The following is a 7,843-nucleotide window of genomic DNA, read 5'->3' as shown; positions in this document are numbered from 1 at the left end:
AGCTCAAAGCATATGTTTTTTGATAGCAATCAGTGTTTAATCATCATATGAAAAGACCTAGGGACAACAAAGACCACCAAAGTGCCAAAATCTATCTTCTACTACTTAAAAAAATGTAAACAATGTAGGGGTTATAATGTAAGGTTTTTATAATGCTAAGAAATAAGCTTATTTTTAGTTGTGGATTTTCATTACTACCTCTTTGCTGTATAAATATATCTCAGTTTTCTAATACTTCAATTTCCTGAGAATCTGTATGTATGTTTTTGTAAATAAAAGAATTTACCATATGCTAGGGGAAGGACCTGGCTTTTAAAGAAATTGTATAAAGACCTTTGTTACTGGATTTGTTAAACAGTGAATCGATTTGAAACTTCTTTAAATATTTTATAGCCTTTTCTGGTCCCCTTGACTGAGGTGTTGTTTTGTTTTGTTTTGTTTTTTCTTTTCTTTTCTTTTTTCTCTTTTTTTTTTTTTAGTAAACATATTCTTATTTAGTGAGATCTGTGTTCAAGGAAGCGTGTATGCTCATTTGTTAAATTTACAATTGCAAAGATTTGTATGTCTCCTATGTTTTCCTTTCATGCCAAAGAAACACTTTTTTAAAAGCCAGCAGGTTGCACGAGTGGACAAAACTTTTTTGCCCCTTAAACAGGCATTCTTAAGTTTTATTTCCTGGGATTTAGATATTTTCCAGAAGAAAGTATCTTCAGTTTTTTTAGTTAAAGCTAGTGGTAATCGTCTGTGAAAATACATGTTTTTAGGAACGCCTTACTTCCATTAAGGAAGTAATGACGGTTTTAAGGAACTGTGCTGCATTCAATGCACAATTGCGTGAACCTTTTTAAAGCCAACATGAGCTATAATCGCTTAATTTTATGTGTGTATGTGAACTTCTCAGGAGTCCATGGCCTAACGTGTAGGGGATCGACCGCCGTCACCTTTAGGGCCAGATTTGCCATGATTGCACGCGGCTGTTGATCGTTTTAACGGGGCTCAACCTGCTGCCTTTAAACTTTGCTGTCTCCCTCCCTCCACCTGTGGCTGTAAACAGTGACTCTGCACAGTCAGCTGGCAGGATACTTGATTCTATTGTGAATGCAAATAAAATTTGTGAAGTCCATCAAGTATTAACTAGGTAAATGTAAACTGATTTCAACCTTGTCTTTGGCCAAGTCTACTTGATAGCTTATGATAATTTGGAAATGAAGTACATCAATATGAATGTGAACATTGTGTTTGAGTTATTGTGGGAATAATTATTCATATTTGGAACCGATAACATTTAAAGTGTTTACTTCCATCCTCCTGGGGCAAGTTTCTTAACTTCTCTGAGCCTTTAGTGATTACTACCTGAAAAGCATATTCTGAAGAATAAATGAGATAATTTATGTAAATTAACTTAACAATTCCTGGTAGCTTAGTGCACAGTAAAGAATAAATGATAATTTATTATTGGTATTTAATATTGGTATATCTATTGTTAATATGCATACCAAATTAGTATATAGTAATTTTGTATTTTGGCATTGGGTTTTGTAGTATCATTTAAACAGTGAAAGTCATCTAAATATTATATTAGATCTTATGAGAGTAGCCCAAACTGTAGCAAGTGAAGAAAAAAAACTTTTTGCCTTTTTAGTGTAGAGAATATTAAACTAGGTAGAAGAATATAACTAGGTCCAACGCCCATGGCCAGTCTGGCCCTATCCATTCCCTACCATCTCTTCTCACATTTTTTTCAAAACAAATCCCAGAGATTATATCTTACCTATAAATATTTCAGTACTTAAATAGTAAGGTCTCATTTTAAATGAAGCCACAATACCATTACACACAGTAATCCTTATTATCGTATAACCAGTATTAATTTTCCAATTTCTAGGAAATTGTTTTTAATAGCAGTATTGAGATGTGTAAAAAGTCGAGGGTAAATACAATGACTACAGAGGAGGCTACTTTTGCAAAGAGCATGAAAGATTTCTGTTACGAGGACAATAGACCCCCAAGGAGGTAAATTTGGAGGTACGGACAAATGATTAAGGGGGAAAAGAGTGGGAAAGTAAGGTTGAAAGCAGGGGCTGTGTCTTGCATCCCCACTACCTAGCGTTTTCCTCTGGGTATAGTAAGATGCAGATGTTTATTGGGGGAAAGATGGAATTGATAAATCTGGTGAAACTGCCAACAGTGACAAAGGAATGACTCTTAGAAGAAGGGTTTGGTTGGGCTTTTGAAACTTAAACCGTGGCAGAAAAGACACTTGGGTGAGCAGGGGAAAAAATGGGTGGTAAAGTAGGCAGAAAATTTTAATGGAGATGGTTCAGCAAGTGAATTCAGGGTGTTTGTTTTCTTTCAGAAGAAGATGAGGTGGGGAAAAGATAAGGATCACCTTATAATCAAACAGCCCAAAACTGTGGTCAAAGGGATCAGTAGAGAAATAATTCAGGGTGAATCTGTCACAGCCATTATCAGAATTTATAAGGAAGTCATAAACTACATGGCTAGAGTTGCCAGAAATGCATCATCGGGAGACTTTTGCTTTTTTGTACTGTAGTTTACACTAAATGCATATAGAGTGTGAATTACATACACAGTTGTGATGCTCATCTCAAACCAGTGAGTCCAATTTTCTTTTTGTTTAAAGAGCACCTGACTGGAGACACAGAAGAACACCTGGATGTGTTTGCACAACCTACTGAGGAGAGGATCTGTGTTCTGGCCTCATACAGGATACTTGGAGCTGCCGGGGTGTGACCCCCTCAGCTCGAGGTGGAGAGACCTATGATTAATGTTCTTTTCTCCAGTGCTGGGAGGGCGGTAGAGTAATAGCAGTAGTAAGTCGGATATCGGCAAGGCTGCCTTCTTGCAGTTTTCAAAGCAGTTTCACCAACTTTTACTCAATCTTTCAAAAGGTCTTTTGAGATGGAAAGATGAAACTGATACTCAAAGTGCTTAAATGACACCTGTGTCCGAGGTCACACAGCAGTGGTGAGACCCGAACCCAGGCCTCCTGAGTCTCCTCTATCTTGTTTTCTTGCCACCACACTCAGTGTTTGATGAAACCCAAAGACGACAGAGTCCAGTATGTTTAATTCTGGTGGATAAAGTTAAAACTTTAATGAATTCTACTAAATTATTTAAATTCATTTGTTGGATTCAGCATAAGCTTTCAATGCTCTCTTAAACTGTTTAATAGGTCCAATTTGTAAAATCCATCGAAGGATTTAGGATCAAGTGATTCTTAATATCTAATTGGTTTCTAATAATTAGGTGTATCGTATCCTTCAAGAGGACTGAAATTGGTTTCTTTTTTAAAACAAATCTTCCTTATGCATTGTCTCATTCTGTGAAGGTTGAAATGAATACTCATATTTAATTTTAAATTTTCCAAATGTGCTTTAGCCTGTGACTCTCTTGCCATATTTCCAGTAAATTTTTACTTGTCAAATTTCAAATAAGCCCATGGGAATACTTTTTCTTAAAGGAAAGAATGAAGTTCATAGAAAAACTACCTTGATTATTAACCAAGTTGGAAGTCTAAATAAAGTATGTAAAAATAGTTAAAAACATCGTGCAAAATCAGGGTCCTGCTAATATTCTCTTTATAGTGCTAAGCCTATGTTAATGCAAACATTAGGAAATTATTTTTGTATATATATGTATGTGTGTGTATGTATCTGTGTGTATATGTATGTATGTGTGAACATATTTTTTAAATAGACCCTTTTCCTGGTGCTAAAAACTTGCTTGAATTAGAGTTATCAACTGCTGGCTATCCAATGTGAAGTGACTGGGTTTGCCTAAAAAGCTGCCTTCAAACACAGTAGGACCGCTAATTCGGCAAATCGGTGCCACTTGATAACATGGGGCAGGTCAGGGATAGCAAGCATAGGGTGAAAGAAGAACTTTGTCATCTCCCTACTCATAAAAATGGGGTTATCAATATTTGCCTTTCAGGTTGGTGCTGTGGGTTCCACTGGAGTGTAACTCCCGGACAGTAGGGAATTTGTTCATGGCTGTATGTTTTCACTGCCTAGAACAGTGCCTGGAACATATGAGGCATAAACTAGTTTGTTACATAAATGTATTAATGGATGCAGATCGCTCTTTATGGTACACAACAGAAAGTTTTCAGACTTAAAATCATCAGAGGTATCAAAGGTGTTAACTGGCTTGACAATCAGTCTTTATGTATTTGCTTCCCTCCCTTTCTCTCCCCTTCCTACATTCTTCAAGGGAAGTATACATCCTCTCCTGACGTTCTTTACCTCTACAGCATAAGGTCATGAGAGCTTGTGTTCTGCCAGGAGGCAATAGCTCTCTTCCGTTATCTATTAATTACCAAGGACCTGCGCTGAGCCAGGCATCATGCTAGGCACTGAGATGACAGAGTCCATTGAATGGCTCCTGAGAGGTTCCCAGGCCAACCTGCTCTGTGTGACACGCAGAGGTGATCACCAAGTTATTATGATTGCAGAGATGCTGACAAGGCAACAACTCTGGAGAATCAGTGAGATCCCAGGTATTTTTCTTTCTGGATTATTTTCCTGCACTTTTTAAAAGTGTGTGAATATAAAGTATAAAGAAACCTATTGTGAATATAAAGATTTTTTTTATCATGTCAGACATTCAAATCCTCAGACACATAAATCCAAATACAATTAACCCTGAATCATAAATTAGACCTAAGAATTTGAACAAGAAAGTTTTATGGAAATTGAGATATCTGATTTATATATTTTATCCCGAATGAACTAACTTTTCACAAACCTAATGCAGTTGGACACTTATTTATTTTAAAGTTATTCATACATAACTTCAGTTATGAGGAATAACTCCAGTGCTTTTATAACTAACAGTGCTTATTAAAAACTTACAGTGTGCATGTTCAAGTTTGTCTAACGTGTAACCTAAATTTTCCCATTCCTTGGCCACCTGATATTGCTGCTTCTGTCTCCCCCACCCAAAGAACCTTGTCAAATCAGTTCTCTACTCCAGTTGCTGGTGAAGCCAAGAACAGGAACATACATACCTTTCTAGCAAGCAGCCTACTGACAGCAAGGAGAATCAAGGCCAAAAAACAGGGTCATTTTTATATATAGAAAAATAGATGGAAGCAAAAGGGACCCAGTCAGCTCGGGCCAACAGTCCGGTTACCTATATAGGCAGAAGAAGGGGAGAGAATAGTAGTAGAGATTTTGTGGATTGAAGTAGAGTGTTCTGAGTCTTAATACAGAATGATTTTACAAAAAGACATTTAAAAATATTGTAAGGATATAATTTTTGTCCAAATGAATGTCAGCAAAAATCATTACACCTACTTTGAAAGGTAGGCAGCCTTTTTGCTTCGTTTGCCTTAACCAGGGAAAAATATGATTGACTTCTCTGTGTGTGTGTGTCAACCATATTTTCTTTTCTTTTCTTTTTTAAGATTTTATTTATTTGACAGAGAGACAGCCCATACGTAGGGGGAGTGGGAGAGGGAGTAGCAGGCTCCCCGCCGAGCAGAGAGCCTCATTCCAGCTGGATCCCACACCTTGAGATCTTGACCTGAGCCGAAGGCAGAGGCTTAATGGACTGAGTCACCCAGGCACCCCGTCAACCATATTTTTGACTTGGTTGGGAAGTACTGAATTCTCTTGAATGGTCCATAACTATTGTGTGAGCCTAACTTTTTTTTTTTTTTAAACCTTAGGGATTTGATTGAATTAACTACTAGCTTATGTATTTCGATACATAGGTAGAGGGATACCTGGGAAGTAATTTTAATCCTTTCGGTCCCACGTCTGAACATGGAAAATGAATCCACATTGGGCAGACAGTGGAAAACCATGCAGCACAAACACGGAAGGAGCTGTGGGTTGTTGCCGGCATTAGAAGAGATGTTTCAGTTCCCAACTGGAACACATCATTTAGTCATCTGACTTTTACTGATCAGGTACTATGTGCCAGACATTGAGCCTGGCCCTGTAGAAGAAAACCTCCATTCTTTTCACATCAAACCATCTGTGAGGTCCAAGGCGGCAGAAGTCCAGGGAAGGGAAGATGAAGTGCTAATGGAAGGCCTGGGGGTCCTGCAGTTTCTTGTATTCTCCAAGCAGACAGTCCCTATATTCTAATGGAAAGCTCGGGAACACTTCAATAAAGGTTGGGATGTGTGGTGAGTCAGAGCTCTGCAAGACAAATTTTGAAAGATTAATTAGGAAACAAGGGAGAAGTCCTCTTCCCTGTAAGCAGTTTCAGACTGGGCGTTACAAGTAGTGCAATTTGGCTGGATCTGTGCAGCAGTTTAATTTCCTCTTTTCAGGTCGTAACCAGCGTGATGGAGCCTCTCTCTGTCCCTCCTCTTCAAGGCAAAATTCCAGAAGGCACTTGGAGTACCTTGTGTGTGTGGTCCACCTCCAGCAGCGAAGACCTTCAGCTGCCTGCCCCCTTCCAGAAGCGTCTCGGCCACAGAGCGCTGCTGGGCCCCATGGTAGGCGTCGTCCTAGAGCTGCGCGACTCCGAAGGCTGAGGCTTGTGGCCAGTCAAGGCCCAGCGGCCCTGCCCCGGGCCCCGGCGCCGAGGGGGGGCACGCCGGCTGCCCTCTGAGCTCAAGCCGGCTTGCTCCGGGTCCCTGCAGACGAGCGCCCCGAGGGCTGGTCTACAGGGCACATCTGCTTCCCTAGGAACCCCGCTGGCAACGCTGCTCCGCGTGTCCGGAGGGCTCGGAGGCTGGTGTAGCCACCGAGGCCCTTTCTGAAAACAGCGTCCGGACTAACCATCTTTGTGTTTCTGCCCATCACGGACGACGGGCTATTGGAGGCCTGGGGCAGGAAACCCAGAGCCGCCTCCAGGGCTGTGGTTTAAGGGAAGGATCGTGGAAAGGCTCAGCCTGATCCGAATGAAGTCAGGGTGAAAAGCCCTGCTGGGAGTCAGAGAGCTTTGGATTCAAATCATGACTGTGTTTGAATTTGGATGAGTTATTTAGATACTTGAAGCCTCCATTTTCTCATCTGGAAAATAGAAATAATTAAAGTGCATATATTTGTGGTGATGATTGAATGTTAGCAACAGCGGTGACGTGGTAGACTCAAATGTATCAGCACCCTCGTTTAATGCTGAAGTATTCAGAGCCTGTTTCACGCAAGGCAGTCCCAGGACACAGCATCAACTTGTCCAGCTCTCCGGGGTGTGAGGATATAAGGGTAGAACCCATAAGACCACACAAGTGGTGGCTGCCACCTGGGCTGAAGAACCCATCCTCTGATCCTTTTGGACCTTTGGGACAAATGGGACCAAAGTCAGGCCACCAAGGCCTGGATGATAGTGTTCTACAGCCAGAGGAGTCCTGTGTGTGGGAACTACCGAAAGACAAATACTGCACGGTCTCACTTATACAAGGCAACTAACAGAGTGAAGCCCGGAGAAGCAGTGTGTAGAATGACGGGTGCCAGAAGCTGGGGCGGAGGATGGGGAACGGGAAGAGGTTGGTCAAGGGGTATAAAGCTTCACTTCTGCTGGATGAATGAGTTCCAAAGATCTAACATACTGCAAAATGTTTACAGCTAACAATACTGTATTGTATACTTGAAACTTGCTAAGAAAATAGATCTTAAGTGTTCTCACCATACACACACAAAAGGGAAAAAGGAAATACTAACTCTATGAGGTGATGGATATGTTATTTATCTTGATTGTAGTGATCATTTTGCAATGATATGTATATCAAAACACCCAATGGTACACCTTAAATATATACAATTTTCATTTGTCAGTCATACCTCAATAAAGCTGTGGTGTGAGAGAGGGAGAGAGAGAGAGAGTCCGAGCTCTGCTTTCCATATCCCAGTCCTCGCTCTCC

Source organism: Ursus americanus, chromosome 26 (genome assembly GCF_024610735.1).
Source record: "Ursus americanus isolate L20-20 chromosome 26, mUrsAme1.1.p, whole genome shotgun sequence".
Taxonomy (NCBI): domain Eukaryota; kingdom Metazoa; phylum Chordata; class Mammalia; order Carnivora; family Ursidae; genus Ursus; species Ursus americanus.
Note: the sequence above shows the minus strand (reverse complement) of the source record.